Source organism: Anopheles aquasalis, chromosome Y (genome assembly GCF_943734665.1).
Source record: "Anopheles aquasalis chromosome Y, idAnoAquaMG_Q_19, whole genome shotgun sequence".
In the NCBI taxonomy this organism is placed as follows: Eukaryota; Metazoa; Arthropoda; class Insecta; order Diptera; family Culicidae; genus Anopheles; species Anopheles aquasalis.
This window is the reverse complement of record NC_064879.1, coordinates 2,893,044-2,913,199: the sequence shown is the minus strand read 5'-3', so window position 1 is coordinate 2,913,199 and position 20,156 is coordinate 2,893,044. Positions and strand designations below refer to the sequence as shown.

At 50.2% G+C, this 20,156-nt stretch overlaps 1 protein-coding gene across 6 annotated transcripts in view; it reads right to left on the bottom strand.

Moving 5' to 3' along the window:
* LOC126579754 (mucin-19-like) overlaps positions 1–20,156 on the bottom strand; it is a 126,085-nt gene that overhangs the window by 79,029 nt on the left and 26,900 nt on the right. For 2 of the 6 annotated variants that reach the window (XM_050243310.1, XM_050243311.1), the window contains exon 1: positions 19,156–19,786. The exons of 3 other annotated variants lie outside the window; for them this stretch is intronic. The gene's annotated coding sequence lies outside the window, so the exon portion shown is untranslated. Of the gene's footprint in view, positions 1–16,563; positions 16,642–19,155; positions 19,787–20,156 lie in introns of those variants that run through there. One more of the 6 variants, XM_050243312.1, reaches the window with a different exon arrangement.

The window sequence follows — 20,156 nt, the reverse complement described above, 5'->3', positions numbered from 1 at the left end:
TGCTCGGCACCAAAAAGGTGTGGCGGGCGGCGCTGGAGTTACCTTTTCACCCGCGGGACACCGAAGTCAGATGCGCAGCACCAGAAGACCAGATCCACCACCACTGCGCGCTGTGCTGCCATCCTCGGCGTGGCCGATTCTCTCCCTCTCTCTCTTTCTCTCCCTCTCCCTCTCTCTCTCTCTCTTAGAGGCGTCCCTTCCTTGGGCCCCCAAAACAGGTCGCCGAAGAGATCTCGGTTGCTGCTGCTGGTGCTGCTGCTGGGCGGCAAAACACACGCGCTGGAATGCGGTAGTCACCCCGCCACCCCCAAGGAGCACCGGGTGGTGGTGGTGGTGGAGTGGGTGGGTAGCACCACCAACTAGTGAAATGTGTTTTCTCGCGAGCTAGGCTGCTGCTGCAGCAGGAATGTGATCTATGTGGCTGGTCGTCGCCCCGGGGGAGGAGGCTAGGGCTCTGGTCATCCCCCCCCCCCCCCCTTCCACTCCATCCCCCGTGCGTAAGGGTTGGGGTTCTCCGTGGGCCACCGGAGTAATGAACTGCAAACTAGAGCACCAACCACTGATTTCAACCACCGCAGAGAGAGAGAGAGAGAGAGAGAGAGAGAGAGAGAGAGAGAGAGAGAGAGAGAGAGAGAGAGAGAGAGAGAAAAGGAGCACTGTGGATCAGGGAACCGGGGAGGGGTGATGGTTGAGGGTGATCAAAACTTGTGAAACTGAAACCAGGAAACGCACCAACAAAGCGCCCCAGTGCGCGCCCATGGTGTAGGCGTGGGCGTGGGCGCACTGCTTCGGCTGGAGTTATGCTGCTGCACCAGGTAACACACACAGGGGGGAGTAAAGGATAGAAAAAAAAGGGGAGAGAGAGAAAAAGGAAGGCTGATCACGCGGCGAATTGTCGCACGCACTCCGCAGCAGCAGCAGCAGCAGCAGCAGCAGCAGTAGCAGTAAATCCAAATTAAGTGCCCCTCCATCAACTACTACCCTCACCCCACAAGTGCCCCCTGTCCCCCTGGACGTAAAGGGTGGCCGCAAGTTCTTCTCTGGCTCTGAAGGCGGCGGGCGCGCGCAGCAACACCTCCTTTGAGGCTCCCGAAAAAAAATGTCGAAACCTTACGTCGGCTTCTCTTCCGTGGGCTTCACGCCAGTAGTAGCAGCAGCACATCTGTTCTCCTTGGGCTGCGTACGTCCCTCTAGCGACGCAAACAGGAGCATAAAGCATGGAACAGTTAATGTTTGGCCACATGATTCTAATTACCGTAGTGCTCCTAGTGGTCGCTTTGCCACTCTGTTGGTGTCTTTTTAAAGGTCTAAGTCTTTTCTTTTAGTGATAAAAAAAATTGCCAAAACCGAACCATATCTTCCAAAGATATCGCCGACGGAAGATGAAGGATGAGAAAAAAAATCTGCACAATCGCTATGAAAAACTCAACTTTGACTGAAGAAAAATCTCCAAAATTTCAAGCAAAGCTCGAACTTCCATAATAAAACAGGCAAAGAAGCATAACACATGCCCAATTCTACAGATTAAACTTAATCAAACAGTTTTCAACGGAATTCCTGTAATGTCAAAGTGTAATTAGGCAAATCCGAATTGTTGACCGAATTTGACCCATGCGGTTTGAAGCGGACGATGAATCACACGTAAAACTGCCTTTTTGGCAACAAGCAGTAGGCGCATTTGATTTTCGCAATCATCGAGGGAATACGATAGAAAGCTGTTTTTATTTATTTACGTAGATAAAATTGCCCGTAAACTGCTCATTTGGCAAGCGTTCTCTACAGGTGTGATTTGAAAATAAGAGTGTTTATGACGGGAGGGTCCATGAACGGCCATTTTGTGCAAAGAATAATGCCTGGAAAAAATCAATTCTACCATTTATTAAGTCTCACAAAGGTCCAGTTAAATTCTGGCCCGACTTGGCAAGCTGCCATTACAGCACAGAGATCAAAAAATAGGATCGCAACAATAACATTGATTTCAATGCCAAAAAAATCTTCAATCCATAAAATTGCATACAGTTTTGTCCATTATTTTGGGCTGTTATCGAACAAAACCTGAAGAAACCGAGGAAAGTGATTAAAAATCTATCTGTAATGTACGTAAATGGTGGGAAAAACAGCCAATGAGACTTTTTCCACTACTGTGCGGTAGTGAGGGGCGTACCGGAATAGTACCCTGCGATTCCACTCCGATACCACGCATGCAAAAAAACGGAATTTCAGGGCGGAAAGTTCGGCGCAGCGCAGTAGTGACCGTTCCTTCTGCTTTGGTACCAGCATTTGCCGTAGTTGTTGATTGTTTTGTTTTAGATTCCGCTTTCGTTTGCGTTTTCGCCAAGCAGGGCCAAGGTCACATTAATTCCCTAAATAGCCTTGATCTTGACCTTGATCTTGACCATTAAAGTTTAGACAGACGCCACATGATCAAGGTCAGTCAGCCTACCCACAGGGATGGCCGCTTCACAGGTATCGATCCCTGAGTCGATTCCGGGAAATTGAGTTCAAATGAGACTTGAGGGGAGAAAATTTCCCTTTCCCGGCACAGCAGTGACTGTTCTTATCTGCTTTTGTATAGCCATTCGCCATATACGGGGCTTCTTTTACATTAAAGAGGAGTTATCAGCTTTTCTGTTTGGGCTTGGTTTTTATTTATAAATTACGAGCTATTTGCTGCATTACCCAAATAACTCTGGTAGTTTAATAAATCCAAGGTCACAAGGAATGAATTCCACAGTTAAACATTTATCTTGAGATTGAACGTGGCACCATAATTTTTATCGCTTTTTTATGCATAGCTAGATAGAAATATCAACAAAATGACACCGTTTTCCATGTGTTTGAAGCTTATCTGTGGCCTGCGATGTGTCCTCTATTTCGCCAAACTGGCTATTGGCCGTCCTATTGGCCGTCCTATCAAAAGATATCACCGATGGAAGACGAAGGGTGAAAAAAAAATCTGCACAATCGCTATAAAAAACTCAACAACTGGAGAAAAATCTCCAAAAGGTCAAGCAAAGCCTGAACTTACATAATAAAACAGGCAAAGAACCGTAACACATGCCCAATTCTATGGCCAAATATTAACTGTTCTCCTCGCTTTATATGGCATTTTATCGACAGGACCACTAAGTGAAATCCATTCCATTCTTCGCCACCTAAATTATAAACACCTGCACGCAATAAAAAGACGCGTGATGAAAAATCAAGAACATAAACATATATTCGAAGGTCATAGATATGCTCGCGACAGTACTGAGCGCATAGCGGCACTGGCACACGATCATACCCACTGTAAACACGCCATGCACGATCGGGAATACTAACCATAAACCATCGAGCTAAATACCAAACGCACTCAAACGGGACGTTTATTCGAAACCTGGGAAAGATTAACGATATCCCACGCTCAGCATATTGGGTAAGAGTTCATGAATCGAAGAAGAGTGAATGAATCGAGAATAATAATTGCTTGGCGTAAGAATGAGGTCAAGAATATGTTCTCCGGCGTCATTAAGGCAAGCACCATGGCCTTGTAAAGTGTTAACGCAATAAAAACGTATCGTAAAGAGAGTAAAATAAATACGTAAAGTAAAGAGAGTGCAGCGAGAGGCGATCTTCTAGGTTTTGCCTCCCAACAAAAAAAGAAAAAAGAAAAGGCAACAGCTTGGGCTCCCAGCCATCGACCACCGTTTCGTTTCAACAGCAGGAGTGTGTGGGTCAACCCTGCGAAGAGTGGCTGTGTGTGCGCGGTGCACCACAACTTGTTACAAGCCGCCACAACTCCCATCCCTTCCTTTCGCCCACCAGATGACTTCCGCGCGCGAGCGCGCGCGCGCATTCAACGCCTACGCGACACAAAACAGCAATAGAACTGGCCGCGTGTCCGCGCTTTATGTCGTCCCGGTTCTTCGCTCGAGAGAACCACTTCTCCTCGGTGGTGCCCACAGTCAGCCAGTGAAGTATGGGGCACGCAGCAGAAGCAGAAGCGTCGAGACAGAAGGGGGAGGGGGGGTTTACGCACCTCACTTTAGGGTCCCCCGTTACCGGAAACTGTGCACAAGCACGCGTAAGAGACGAAGCCAGGCGCGTCTTTACCGTCGTGGGGACCGTGGGCACATTATGATAAAAGGGAGCCCCTAATTTGTTTTTTGAACTGTTAGAGCGATTTTTTCGGGTAGTTCGCGCGGTTTTTAAACACACCAAAACCTCCTTCAACCTCCGGGGATTCACCCACTATTCACTTGCGATAAATTTTTAAAGAGATGCTGAACATTTAACGTTCCATTGAGCATCTAGTGAGATGCCCTTGGCATCGTAACTACCCTTGGCTGGTTGTCCTGTGCGCTTGCCCTTCCCTTCGTCACTCATAACATTATTTCATTAATTCTATTAATATATTATTTTATAATCACTTAGTGCCTGGTTTAAAATGTATGTTGCAAGCTCTCTAAATTGCTCTCGGTATTTCAAACATGCCAAAACAAACTCGTGTTGCTTTATCTCGTCCTGATGGAACAGAATACCTTTTCTGTTGACCAACTCTAATAATTTTTCAATTAATCGTTAGCTGGAAATGACACAGATACTATTTTAATTTAGTCAGCATCTTAATTTAGTATTTGACTGTACCAAAAACAGCTCATCTAAATTATTATAATCCAGCACGATCGTTTAACACAATCTGACAATATGTTACTTCTTTCTCAACACCAATCACTTCAAGTTTCGGTAATGGTTCTTTTGATGGCTTTGTATTAAACGAGTTTAATTTCTTAAATTCGATTAATTTTTTTGGTTTTTATAACTCTACTTAACCTTATTCATGTGCTAGGGGATATTTTCACCTTTACAATAAATCAGATTTTATGGTCAAGTAATTGACCGGGAGAAGAGCGGCTACTAGTTTCTAACAACTTTAACTTTTTATTCAAGCACAGGGTTACTGATATGACCTATTCAACACACCATCACTTTTTTTGTGTTAAAACTCTTTTTTAAATAATTTCAAAGACAAAATTGTCTTAAAATTCTCGTATGAGCTTACGGTCAAGTAATCGATTTGAGAGTTTAAGGACTGCACAATAGCGATTTTTTTGTTTTACATCAAAGAACACAATGTTCAGAAATTCGCCACATTCGCCGCATCATGTAACACTCTTTTTGGACCGGTTTGCAGCCTTGAAGGCAAAAGATGACCACATCGAGCTGAAGTAAACGGATTCTGACAACAATTTTGTCTTTGAAATAAAATAAAAACCATTTCAACACACAAAAAAGCTGTGGTGATTTGAATAGGTAACAATTCATATTAGTAGCCTGTGTTCCGGGAGCAGCCAGCCAGCGTCATCCTTTTGAAGGGGTTGAGAGTGATCAGGATCGGGCGGCGAAGAGACAGCCACAAAGCGCTCAACGATGCACGAACATAACGGACCATCATTCTCAACGCGGGGAGCATTAAAAGCATTGCGAATGCGTTCGTGCGTCCCTGCTGCTGCTGCTGCAACTCTCAATACTGCGTGCACCATCGCATCATGGTGTCCACAGGTCCAGCAGCACGCACGCACGTTGCAACCAGAGAGAAGAGATCAATCGGCCACCCCCTATCCACTCCCACAACATTCCAGCTTGTTTCTCCTGCTACCCACCGCTGCTGCCTTTTATTTATATTAAGCGATCATGCAGCCACATAAACAAAGCCACCTCTCTCTCACTCTCTCTCGCTCCTTCTTCCATCTCCATCACAACCACTTCTGGCACTGTAGCGGGGACTGGGCTCTGACTTTTTCTTCTTTTTTTTGCTTCTTTCGCGCGCACTCGCTCTGCAGTAACCCCACGGGGACAACGCAACCCGACTGCGCGCACTGCGCAAGATGAAACAGAGTGAGAAAGAGAGAGGTAAAAGCACACGGAGGCTGCGCTGCTGCTGCTGCTGCTGTTTGCGGATTCCACGACGCGGACGACATTAAGCGCGAGCGCGAGCGCTATCACGCATCCCCCCTCGATACTAAGGGGATGCAAGAGAGAGGGAGGGTGAGTACTCCACCAGAGCACCACCTCCCGCACCGACCCCACAATAATGCAATATAATAATAGTCCAGTGATAATCTAGTAAATTATCATTTCTTCTGCTGCTGTCACGGGACGGTAGAAGGGTTGCTGCTCCAGGGGTAGCTGCAAGGTTCGTAAAGAGAGGACGGTGGAGAGCATGCATTACATTATGGTGCTGCTGCTGCTGGCCGAGAGGGTTGATCGGGTGGGCACGCAAAATTCCGCGGAAAAAATGTGACACAGCCCCGCACACGTTTCCGTGGCTTTGGCTAAAGCTCTCTCTCTCATTCTTTCTTTCTTTTTTTTTTTTGCTTCTTTGTTGCGCACTACCGTACGTACCCAATCGTACGTGAGCTATCGCGCGCACCTTTGCTTAATTTGCCTATCTTTCTTCCCGTTCTCCTCCTGCGCTCTCTTTCTCGCTTTCTTTCTTTCTCTCGGACTCGGAGCAAAAAATGGTCCCCTGTCAACGCACATTTTCCAAACAACCAAACCGCCACCGCACCGCGACGTAATTGCGTGACAACGACGACGACAAAACAAAACTCAAGAATGACTCTAAACCCCCACCCTACACCCCCCCGCCCCTTTGGACGATTGCCTAACACGCAGTTTTTTTTTACGATTAATGGAGGTAGAAGGTTGCCCTGCTGCTGCTTCTTATTCTTCTTCTTCCGTTCTCTGGCTTGATGTAAACAAAAACCGGCGCGGCGTGTGTGGCTTGCGGTAACCGAGAACTAGAACCACGCAACCCGCCAGTACGTGTCATATCGCGCGGCCACCGATACACCACCCCAACGGGGAGACACGCACGACAGAATAAATTAAATAATAATAATAACAAAAAAAAATCATTCCACGGCCAAGGGGTTTAAGTGTGCCGTGTCCAAAGCCATGCTTTAATTCAACTGCGGCTTCATAGAAAATCTCCACGATCAAGCTTCTCAATCGCTACGAGGTTAAAGTTTGCTAAAAAAATCTCATTTCTTCAATTCAATATTTTATTTTCCATAACAGAACTGTAAAATAACACGATACGAAGCGTTGGCCGAAGCAGAAGATTCGGAGGGGGGGGGGGGGGGGGGGGGGGTATCGAGGGCTAGTTCGGTGGACGGAGTCACTCCACGGACGCATATTCAACGATCGTCACGAGCAATAACCACTGGAAGACGCAAACGCAGCAGTTTTGCATCCGACGATCGTCGCGGATTGGCGGATGTAACATAGACTCGCGTTTACAGCAGCTCTGCGACAGATGACTCAACCTAAAGCAACACGCTAGGCGATGAAAGAATTCTAGAGGCGTAACCCGAGACGCGTTCACAATCCCCAGATTTTTAACGGATAAGTATTGGATTGTTGGATGAAGCCAAGGGTAGAAATAATACACTACTGTGTCACGAAAGTAAGATGACTGGTCATGTGAACGATTTGTTTTTCATTCTCGTATTTTTTGTAGGTTGTCAGTACTGTGATTGACATTCATGCCAAGTTTTACGTCAAAATAATGATTAGTATTTGCGATATGATTTTTTTTGTGAGGTACTAAAAGCGAAATCGTCGTTTTTTGATATTTCGAAATTTATTGAGCAAAGAATTTACAAAAAAAAAATTGCGGGTAGGTAAAGGATGATGCAGAAAGCCTTTTGATATTAACACTAAGTAATAAAAATGTTAACAAGTGGTCCAAAAACTTCCAGGAAGGTCAGGAACTTGTTGAAGGCGAAGGATGTCCATCAACGTCAACTGACAAGGCCCAACAAATAAATAATTTGCTGTTGGAAACCCGTCGATTAACAACTAGAAACCTTGCTGATGCCTTTGACATACTCAAATAATTTGTTTATTACATTTTGAAAAATGTTTTGGGCCTCAAACGCGTTGAAAAACGCGACTAGCGTTGGTTTTTCGTGACTTTTTCATCAAAAACTCCCAGTCATACCATTCACAAAACCATCGCTTCCGCCTGATTTAGCATCGTGTGACAGCTGGCTATTAAAAACGCAAAAAAAACCTCCTCCGGGGACACCGTATTGACGCCCCAGAGCCGATTCTAGCCGCTGCGAAGAAGGAGCTGAAGGCCATCCCTCGAAGTCGAATTTTTCAAGAATTTCCAAAACTGAAAAATCCATTGGCGCACGTGCATTACATCGGGGAGGGATTACTTTTATGGGGGACGAAATTGATTTAGAGGAATAAAACAGGAATTTACAAAAAAAAATCGAAATTCATTTTACTTTCCTGTTTCTTCTGCATCCATGTTTAATAATATTTTTTTTAAAGAATCCATAAGGTCCAAAACGATAAGTGGCGCATCTTTTTTGCGTGCGATCAACCGCCCAACTCACCCCCCTTTAGGATCATGGGACCATCCCAAACACACCAAGGCGCATCTTCGCCACACAGACACTGTTCTGGCTCGGCGCTGCTCGATTGTTTGACCTTTAGCGCTCCCTGAGGGAGGAAAAGGGGTTGAAGAGGGTGAAAGGGTTGGTAAGGAGCAGCAGCAGCAGCGAGTGGTACCTATACCACCGGGAAAAGCATAGGACAGCATCACTTCTACCCTCTTTCCTCACCCCCCCCCGCCCAACCCCCACCCCAACCCTTGTAAAAGACGCTCGCAAACGCAACAAGCGACTGGCGGAGGGGGTAGAAAATTTAGAAAATGTTCTGTCTTCCCTCTCCGCCCTTCCTTTACTTCGTGCAACCCCCCCTATGACCGGTCGTCGTCCACAAGGGGGTGCATACCACCACCACCACCAGCACCAGCACCAGCACCAGGGCTCCTGCCTGCCATCATTATAGGAGCCCCGGGCGCTGGTGCATGCGCGCGCGCCCATAAAGACACCGAACCCACCCCGAAGTGGGTATGGGGGTGGGTTTAGGAAAGGGTTAGGTAAAAACCGTGATGACCGAACGGCAACGGTACCGGCACGCCACCCCGCGAGCGCGAACGTGACACGCGGCGAACAAGCGAAACCAGGCGGCGCGAGAGCGAGGTGCTCCGGGGTGCCGCTGCCGCCGTCATGCGCTAAGCCACCTACGCTCACCGTCGTCGTCATCGTCCCCGTGAGGGGTTGCAGGGAGCACGGTGGTGACTAGTGGGCGGGCGGGCGGGGAAGGAACGAGGTTGGAAAATTGATCTGGATAAAGTGTGAATCAGGGAGTGTGGGGGGGTGGTAACGACGAGACGTGAGGTGCCCGCTCGTGGATGGATGCTGTGCCCCCGGTGGACATCGGGTTGGTGGGCGGGGGGTGGCAGAAGGGGGGGGGGATGAAAAATTAATTTCCCAGCCCATCTCGTTAACTAGGCGCGCGGTGGCGTGCGCGACGCACACCAATAGCCACCCAGAGCCACCCCCAACACCCCCCACACCACCTCCTTCAACCCTTCCCACCCTTCCCCGGTCTCTACACTCTGCACGGATCGGGGTGGCTGGCTGCACGCTGCCGACCAGCGAAGGTGAAATGATCATTAATTCGAACCCCCCCCCCCCCCCCCCACCCTTCTGTTCGTGTGTTTGTGCGGGGGTGAGTAGAAAGCGAGGTTAATGATGAGGAAATCAGAGCGCGCGTGTGCACATATCCTGGACTCCAGATCACACAGAGAGAGGCTCTCTCGGTCCCTCCCCACCCTCGGGCAATGTACGCAAAATAACTCACCTCCGCGCGCGCGCGCGCGCGCACAAATGGTGCGTTTGGTGGTGTGCCACCGTCAGTGTTAATTTTGTGCAATGCTGCCATCCAACACCACCAGGCACAGGGAGGCAGGCGGAGCCTTAATTGTCCTTCGCGGGTTTTTTTTTTTAAGTACGCTTTGACATTAGGGCTTAAGCTGCTGCTGCTGCTGCTGGGAGAATGTCATGTTTAGTGGTACTTTGAGGCGTGCTAGAGAGCAAGCGAGGGTGCACAAGGGGGTGGTTTGTGTGGCGGGGGTAGTTTCTTACACCAACGTCATTTGTGTGTCTCATTTTGCGAATAGACAAACAGAGAAGAGGCTTTTCAATGGTAAGAGGACAGGGGGTGGTGGCAGGTGTACCAAGGAGAGACACAGAGAGAGAGAGAGAGAGAGAGAGAGAGAGAGAGAAAAGGGGTGAACTTGTGTACGCAACAGTCACGCATGCAGCCTCTCTCTCTTTCTCTCTCTCTTTCTCTCTCTCTCCCTTGCTCACCCTGTGGTCCAATAGTTGCACCGGTGCGCTCGCATTTATTAAACAAATTGCGGCCATAAATAAGTCGACCGCGCAGCGGCTCCAGGAACAACAACACCCACTAAGCGCTCGCTCGCGCACGCACTCCGTAGTGGGCTGCTGCTGCCTTCTCCTGCTGCAGATTTTGAAGCCAACAACCGTACGATGGCTGCAACAGCGCACAGTGAAAGGAATAGCTAGAAAAACCAGAACCAGAGAGCCAGAGAGAGCCAGAGAGCGAGAGAGGTAGGCTGAAGGGACCTGGGGGAGGTGTTGTGTGTCCAGAGGCTCTGTTTCTGCTCCAGGATTGCTGCTGCTGCGTACGAATATCGTGGAAGTTACGGGGAACATTTGTTGAACTTCTAGTAACTTCGTGGAGTTTCCGGTAAAAGTGTCGTTAGTGTCAAAGGTAAAGTTAGAATCTAAAAAGGACAGGCATGTGTACGAGCGTTACGGAAAGTGGTAGAGGGAACCGCGAGGCGCCAGGAATGAACACTCAAATTGTGGTAATTAGTTTTGCTACAGAAACATCAACAATTTTGTGTAAAAAAATGTCTTTTTTGAGGAACAGTTAGGTACTGTGTCTAGGGCGCAATAAATTCGCAGAGAGAGAGAGAGAGAGAGAGAGAAAGAGAAAGAGAGAGCCTCGAAAACCTGGCGGTGACGGAGCACTTGGAGTTCTTGAAAGTATTTTTGCAGCTCTCCCTTTCCTTTTCTCTTTCTCTCTCTCTCTCTCTCTCTCTCTCTCTCTCTCTCTCTCTCCCTGTCGTGATGGACACTGCTTTGGATGCCACCCCAAGCGATCTGCGCCGAGCTGAACAATACCACCACCACCATTGCACAAGGGATGTGGCGCCCTCCCCCCCCCCCCCCCCCTTTCCCTACCGACTCAAGTGCAGTTGCGCGGCGTATCCAATCAACTCATCAATCTCTACGCAACTCCTCCGCACCAACCGGTCGGTCGAGCCTCCGGGTCTGAAAGGGGGTGCGCGCGCGCACCAAAACCACCCCTTCCCGCCAATTGGGGGGCTTCCCATCTAATCGCGCCCTCACGGGGCATCCTAGGCAGCGAGCGCTGGGATATCTGGGTTGATGAGGTTCTCCCCTGCAAACCCCGCTTCACTCCTTCAACCCCCACCCTACCCCCGCACACGGAACTGAAAAGGGTTCCTCCTAATCTTTAATCTCATTTGCCACGTCGTCGTAAAGGGCGCGGGGAGACGATGGGGGGGGGGGGGGGGGGGGGCACACGATGCGAATGCGTCCCTTCCCTACGAGATGATATCGTGAAGGATCGGAGGCTTGCAACCCCCCCCCGCCCCCCTCTCTTTTGCTATTTTTCTTCTTGTGCCGCTTTGCCACCCCACACCGTAATGGACGCGCGTCCGCGAGATGATCTTAAAGAGCATTTCAACACGCCACAGAGCCCGGGAGACCACGCAGGGCCAGCAGCCACCAGCAGCGAGATGCAAGGCGCCTACAACCCCCACCCCCCAAAGGGCGGTGTGTGTGTGTGTGTGTGCAACATGTTTTATAAATTAGCCCCATTTCGGGGCCGCAAGCACCAAGATCTGCATCAGCAAGGAGCGGCTCGGAGCGAGAGAGAGAGAGAGAGAGAGAGAGAGAGAGAGAGAAGGGGAAGGCAGAAATGACCACCCCCTCATCTGGTCCCGATTTCCTAGGCGGCAGTAGGTGTTGAGTTTCGGGTCCTCTCTCTTTCTCTCTCTCTCTCTCTCTCTCTCTCTCTCTCTCGCTGTCGCTCTCTGACGCTTCCGAAGGTGGTGGCAGCGGCAGAGAACAAACGGCGGGGGGAAGGGGGAGGGGAGGGTGGTTGGAAAATATGTACTCAACTCGCCACCCCCAACCAAACACCACCCCTTCTGGACCAACTTCAAACGTGGTGCGCACTGTAAATTAGCTTCAATTACATTAGCCCCCCCCACCGGCTTTCCCGGGGTGTATGTGTGCGCGTAGGTGTGCGCACCATTGCGCACCTGAACTCCTTCCCCTCCCCCCCCCCTCCGCTCCCACAAGGGGCCAGGAATGTGAGATTAATGCTGGCAAGGTAATCGAAAAATGCAGTTGCACCACCGCCCCCCACTACACACCCTTCATCCCCTTCTTCCAGCCTCCTCCCCCCCCCCCCAGCGCGCGTCCCACTTGTTTTGCACACTTGTGGGTGCGCGCCGCTTGTCACTTGTGGCATCTTGTGGCGGACACGGAAGCACGGAACAGGAACACGCAGCAACTGCAAAAGTGCGCGCAACGCGGCCATACGCGTCCTGCGCCCCTGGACCTCGGGAGGCTAATGATGTCTGGCTGGCTGGCGCTGGTGTCCTGTCCAAGCAACGGTGCACACCAATGTACTCGCTGCTGCTCCCCGCACCGCCGCGAATGCACACAATGCAAAGTGTCTATTCATCGTGAGAAAGGTGCGCGAAACGAAGGCAAAGGGGGTGGTGGGTGGAATGCTTCACCATTCCCGTGCGCGCATAATTAGCGCAGCGCATGCTGCTTGCGCGATCAAAGGTAGCATCATCGTCGAGCTGAGCGACAGAATCGATTAGCAGGTGAATAATGCCTGCTACTGAGGAAGGAGCAACCCTTGGCGGCCGTTGACTAGATTGTAACAACAAAAAAAAAAAAAAGAAAAGAAAACCCTTGGCAACCTCCCAGTAGGTGACTCCCAGAGCGGACCACCATTCGGTTCGCATGAGTCAGCGTGATCTTACCTTTATATTCACTGTCAAACGGTAAAAGAAAAAAAAAGGTGCACAAGTGCACCAGCACGGCGCAGTCCCTACTGCTCCCCAGGGGGGAAAGGGGGTACACACTCCCACGCACTGACACACACCTTGTCCAATTGTCCTGGCACCTGACCTGACAGGATACTGGCGCTAGTGGTGCACGATAATAACACAAACAGAAGAGGGAAACCAAAAAAAAAAAAAGAACTGTCAAGCTTTCTCCGCGACGTTCTGGATACTACTGACGCGCTGCTGCTGCTGCTGCTGCTGGAAGTTCTCGTCCGATACTAATGATCGACTAAGAAGAGCACGGCATCGCTCTTTTGTTTTCCTGTCTGGGACGGCGAGCCGGAGAACGGATGCAGATCGACGAGAGAGTAGGTTCACGGATCAAAAAAAAAAAAAAAAAAAACTAAAAAACCCGTGCTGTGTGCGCTTTGCTTTGCGCCATCACAGCACATTGTTACTGTTTATGTTACGCTTGGGCATCTCAGCTCAGCACAGCTCACTCGGAGACGCGAGCCGGACCGGAAAGACCTTTGGTGTTTCGTGGTGGTGCTGCGGCTGCCACAACTGGCATCGCAACGATCGCACGCTGTGGCTCTAGCACAGATCAGAACGGGTCGTACGACCCGACAGCACAGCGAACACCTAGCTACTACTCCGTAAAAATTCCCCGTTGTCAGCGGTTTGCGGGATCAACTTCACGATGCGTTCGTCAGCCAGTGCCCCGTCTGATGCCGTATTGCGTCGCCCGATGCCCCAGAAACCCCCGGGTGGGGGGGGGGGCGATCATCTTCCCTGTTCCATCACGATTTTGGCGATAGCACGACACACCGAGGAGCGTCACTTTGCTGTCTGTTGTTTTTTTTTTTTCACCCCTCATTCCTCGCGCACATTAGTTAGAGGGGGGGGGGGGGGGGGGGGGGGGTGCTTTAATTTTAGTTCCACGTGCAACCGCCGCCCCTTCTATACCCACCGTTCATTCGCGTCCGCCCCGTGCCGATGCGACACACACACATACACACAGAGACACACACGCATAAGGATATCGATGCCAAACGGAGCAGGGCGGGGAAGAACGGAGAGCGCGGTGGTGACGCTGGCGACGAGATTGGCGGCATCGCGGAACGTTCTAGACGGTCGAATAGGTTAGGGATCGGGTTCGGGTAGCGAGGGAAGGCGTTTAATACACCCCCTGCAACTCCCTCCCCCCACCCCCACCCCGTCTGATTCCCATTCTACATTCGGTTTCCTGTTCGCAACCGATCAACCGGCGAGGGGTTCATCAAGGATCAGGGATTAACGGGGGTTCAGGAAGGGTTGGTGGTAAGGGGGGGGGGCCAAGGTGATTAGCACCCGCTTACCGGGACCCCGCACAGCAACGGACGCGATGACGTCCTTTTTTCTGTAGTTTTTTTTTGTTTTTTTGAGGGACAATTAGTTCCTCCCCTTCCACCCCTGTACGATGGCAAAAAATGAAAAACCACCCCCTACCCTTAAACACACACTCCATACCGACTGTCAACCAGTGCACCACCCGGTCAAGTCCTTGGTGTCGAGTGTCCTTGGTGCGCGTAAGACGCATCCTTTAGCAAGGGATGAAAGGGGGAGGGGGGGGGGGTGCGCGCCCGGAAGGGGTCGCAGCAAACGAGAAGAATCCTGCGCACACACCTGGCAGCGATCGGGTTTGCACGGAAGAACCGCCCCCCCCCCCCTTGTGCCTGTGTAGCAAAAAGGGCGCACGAAGCATACGAAGGGATACTCGCTCAAGCCCGGGGCGGGGGTGGTGGTGGGTTCTATTTTCGAATTTCGCGCCCGCAACGACAAGGTACGAGAGGTGGCAAGATTTGGCACGGACACCGGAAGACCGCGGCGTTTCCACACAACACCCCCCCCCCCCCCCCGCCCCCTTGCGCTTCCGCTTAAACCGGGGGTTGTTACATTTACCCCATTTGCCCCCGCCCGCTCTGCTCTGGCAAACACACAAAGAACCGCGCGAACGCGAGTGTCGAGAGTTGGACGCGTTCCCAGATTTCGATTCCCGAGCATCCCCCCCACCACCCCTCTCGCTCGAAGGTCGAAACTTACGCGACCGCCACCACCAGCGCTGGTGCAGCCTCAAACAAAGCGCAGCTGCGAGGAGGAGGAGGAAGAGCACACATGAGTGTTCCATCACATTTGACAACAGGAACAAGGTTTCGTTGTTGGTACGGGGGTAGGGAAGCATCTTTGGGGTTGGAATGGTTTCGTGGCATGCACTTGCGTCGTCGTGTATGGCTTGATTTCTCGGTCCTCCCGGTGGTGCATCATTCTTGCATCTCTCCCTCTCCCTCTCCCTCTCCCCCACCCCCCCCCTCTCTCTCTCTCTACATTCGCAGAATTATTCTATTCGTGAGCTACCCTTCGGGTGGAAGAATCGAATCGCTGATTGGTCGCTGGCGCTTGTTGTGTTGTTGTGTTCGGCTCTTGGGCACGAACCCCCGCCATCCCCTGCCCTCTGCAGGCACACACACATACATACAAAGGGTGAAAAATCGAAACCACCCCCAAACTGCACCCTTAACAACATCCCCCCCTCCTCGAGAGACGTCGCAATCGACGACACAACGTTCGAGATGTCTACTCCTTCTTCCGCTTCCACTTCCATTCCCCCGCAACACAGTTGCAGTCCACCTGGTCCTGGTGTGTGTGTGGTGTTTCCGGATCGATTGCCGGTGTTCCCTGCACACACCCACATTCCCATTGTCGCCCCATCGGTACGTTGGTGACGACACGACCCCACAAAAATAATAAGCCACCAGCAGGTGGTGAACGAGGGAAGGGGGCGGGGGGGGGGGGGGGGCAGTATGCACCACACCAGTCGGAAGCGCGCCAGTCGAAAAGGGTTGCCAAAAAAAACAAAAAAAAAAAACACCAGACACCGATCGGTGGTTCCGAAAACAAGAATTCAATTCCAGCCGCATGCAGGTGACAGCAACGGGGGACATTATCCGACAGAAATCGATCCAAGGGGGAGAGATAGAGAGGGTGCAAGGGGGCAAATTATGAAGCCAGTGTGTGTCTTCCACCAAAAAAAAAAAAAAACAATCGTCAATCTATCTAGCACACTAGGTCAGTAGACTAGGAGCATAGAACGAGAGAGAGAGAGCGCGACAGAAGGAGTGTAAGGGGTATGCAAGCAGCATGCAGCTGATTTCCGATTGCATCTCGTTGGTGCACACACTCCTCCACCACAGCCGCACACGCACTTCACTCTCTAATAAAGTTAGGAAAGGATGTTACGGAATTCGCATTGTTGTGCGAATTGAGATGAGTGCATAGTGGCCTCTTTCTGTAGAGAGGCGAGGTCCTGGTGGACAAAAATCCCGTACAAAATGGGGCATTTTTTGGACTGACTCTCCTAGCCTTGTCCCTTTGCACACCTCTCTCTCTCTCTCTCTCTCTCTCTCTTTACCGCTTTACACCGCTTTCACCAGCAATTTCCCTCCTCCTGGAGAGGGGGGGGGGGGGGGGGATGTGTGTCTAGTGGTCTGGCTGCTGCACTATCTGAAAACAGAGATCCGCACGCTGCTTACCGCTTGGTGTTCTGCTTCTCTCTTGCATCAGCTGTTATTGTGGGTGGGTGGGTGGTGAAGAGGGGATTATACACGTACCTGGTTGGTAAACGAGAAGAGAAACAAAAGGAATAGAATATTAGAGAACAAGCCGCCAAAGAGAGAGCTAGGGAATTAGTATACGTGAGAAAGAACGATTTCAGAAGTGGTACAAAAACGCAGATGACGATGAAATTTAAAGGATGCATGTGGAATCGATCCTACGATTTGTTTGGGTTGCCAACCTGCCAGCAGAGCACGCTACCAATTGAGGTCCATTATGCAAAAAAAAAGTTTATCCACTCCTTGCAAGCAATTTACATTTTCACTGATTTTGCAAGAAAACCCTCAGCCCAAAACTGTGTATCACATATCAATAGTTTTGTTTTTTTGTTCTTCTTTACTGTGCTTTTTACAATTTTCCAAAATACCTCATAAAACTAAAGATATTACAAAAACAGTCGAACAAGGTACGAAAAGCACGCAAAAACAGTGTATCCACCCTCATGTATTTCATTCTCGGGTTTTGTGCAGTTTTTAACTCCACAATAATTAAATAGCCATTTTTTCGTTTAATTTCAACGATGCATTTCGTTTAATCCCAAACACATCTCCTGAGGCCTATTCTATGGTTTTATCGTCAAAAATAAAGGAGTTATGCACCTAAGAAGCGTGCAGAGACGTGCTGTTCTTACCTTGCTAGACTGTTTGTGCAAAATCTTTGTTTCTAGAAGGTATTTTTGAAAAATGTAAAAAGCATGGGGAAGAAGAATAAAAAAAACAAAACTATTGATATGTGATACACATTTTTTGGTGGAGAGTTTCCATGAAAAATTAGCCAAAATCCAAGCTTCTTACAAAGGGTGGATAAACTTTTTTTGCATACTGTAACCTTGTGTGCATACTATCAAGAAACGGGGATAGATTGTACAGAGTGCGCCATCAGGATGTATCCTATTTTAAAGTAGAATAACTCTGCCATTTTTCAATCGATTTTGACAAATAGGACAGTTTCTGAAACATCAATCTATGCCATTTTAATAATGGATCACTGCACGTTAAAAGAGCGGACTGAAATTGAATAATGGTGGTTTCCTCCTTCGCCGCATATCACGGCGCTGGGCCTGTTTCTGCGGGTCTGTTTGGAAAATAAGGATTTTGCAAACAAATTGAAGGCTATGAAACAACCTAAAGCAAATATTAGAGCAGAAATTGCAAAAAAAACGCTCCAACTGCTGTCAAAATAATACAAAATGGCCCGAAAAAAGGCCGCTTTTTGTATGCGCGAAGGAAGGCAGTCATTTGAACGATATCATATTTTGATTATTGCACAATAAATGGCACAGAATAGAACCTAAATAAAGCTGGTTTTGTATTTTAAAATCGACTGAATAATGGCAGTGAGCTATTCAACATTAAAATAGGATACTTCCTGATGGCGCACCCTGGAGAGAAAGGATGAACGAAAATAAACACTTCCGTACAATTGTGTTCTCTAGAATCTAGCCCAGATTTTTGATAGTGTGCACCCACGGGGAGGGGGGGGGGGTCTGTGAAGCTAGTTGATAACTCTCCCCTTGTCACCCCGCTTGAACGATATAGATGCGACCTTGGAAATGTTTCCTGCATCCAAAATAACGCCAACCTTCCATCGCTAACCCTTTTCCTATTTAGCTTTTTCTCTCTCTCTCTCTCTCTCTCTCTCTCTCTGTGCATCGGTGAGCGAGAGAGAGAGAAAGAGAGAGATAAAGCTGAACTCGTCGTCGTCGTTCTTGCCCCTTTTCTTCTCCTTTTCCGCCAATTATTGACGCCGCGCTGCCCAATCTCCAAAAGCAAAAACCGAAGACAGCACACGCATCACGAGGGCGCATCACGCATTCGTATTAGCATCCCATTTTGAGGCGCCATTTACCCGCGCGCACGCACTCTCTCTCTCTCTGCCGCTGCTGTTGCGCGCGCCGTTTGTTTTGTCTTTGTATTCGAGCTCCCGGCTAACAACACTGCGCGTTCCGTGATGTGCAGTGCCACATGACATCTGTCAACGTGTCGTCAACTGCTGCTGCTGCTGCTGCTGCTTGTGGTTCGGGGTTGTGGTGCCGCAGCAAGCGTTTCACGTGCACGTGCGTGATGATGATGGGCCGCTATGGAACGATCCTCTCGTCTCTCTTTCTTTCTCGCTCTCCCTCTGTCTCTGTCTCTGTCTCTTTGGTGAAGGGCATTCTCCGGGTGCATGCTTGGACTGTGGTGGTTAGATATTTTCATATGAGCTGCCCTTCGAGTGGGTGCGTGTTGGCCACTGCCAGTTTGCGGGTGAAAGGGAAGGGGGACGTCAAAACAGTGGAAGAGGTGATGGAGATGCGAGCACTGAGCACTCTGAGGAGTGTGATGTAATATATGGCAGCGCTGATCGAAGATGCGCCTGCTGCTGGCGGTGCACTTCTAGCTGCAGTCAATCCAGATGCGATGCGGGTGAGAGAGAGAGAGAGAGAGAGAGAGAGCGAACTGTGTGGCTGTGTGTCTGGGTTTGCGATAGTGAGCGGCGATTGGCGTCCAAGGGGGGCTTTCTTAGCTCACCTGTCAGGCGCGAACTCAGGTGGTCCACAACAATTGTCCAAAGTGATCGTTCCCGCCTCCTCTTCCTCCTTCTTTTTCTTGTTACCGTGACCCAACGTCCAAAAATCCCGTGCAAAATGTATCACCAATTGGTATATCGCTTGTTACTCACACAAACGTCATTAGCACCCCCCCTTCTTCCTTTAACTCCTGGTTTTGCCAGGCACACTCACACGTACACACACGCACACACACAATCGGCTAGCGAGCGGTTGATCTCAGTTGATAGTGGGGATTGCCTAGCCGGGACGTAGCACAAAACAGGAGGAGGGAAAGTGATCGCGTTCCGATCCGATCTGACGATTCCAGGGGATCAGCGGATCAGCACCACGGCCCCGGGGGGGGGGGGGGGGGGGGGTGATCACCGGGGGCGTACAGGGAGACCAAGAGATAAGGATGCACACACCCGCCACTGTCGTGGAGCACAGGCACTAGGCACAAACTACCAAAACCATTCTCCAACACTCCACACCACCGCCCACTGCTCCACCATTCCACCACACACAAGTCACACCTTCGGGGGGTGGTGCGCGTTGTTGTTGCTACTAAACCCTGGACTGACGATCAGCAGCGGGAGCAGGCGAAAAGGAAGAAGATACGCAACAACAGCAAAAAAAAAAACAAATAAGAAAAACACACATCACCAGATCAGCGCACATCGATCATCCATCGGCGACTGGGCGGTATTTGCGCGATTTCCGATCGCGATTCGCAGTGCACTACCCCCGATCGTCCCCAAGGGTGAGGGGAGGGGGTGGCGAAGGGGGGGGGGGGTGGGGGTGCATCCTCTGTTCACTGCTGTAGAGCGTGTGAGTGGATGCGCACCGTAGTCCCTTTATAGCAGCAGGCAGCAGGTAGCAGCAACACAGCAGCAGCCAAACACACATCCTGCGCGCACCGCCACCCCTATATGCCCCCACCCTCCTCCCACCCCTGGGATCCCTGGGATCCGGGTCGGTTCG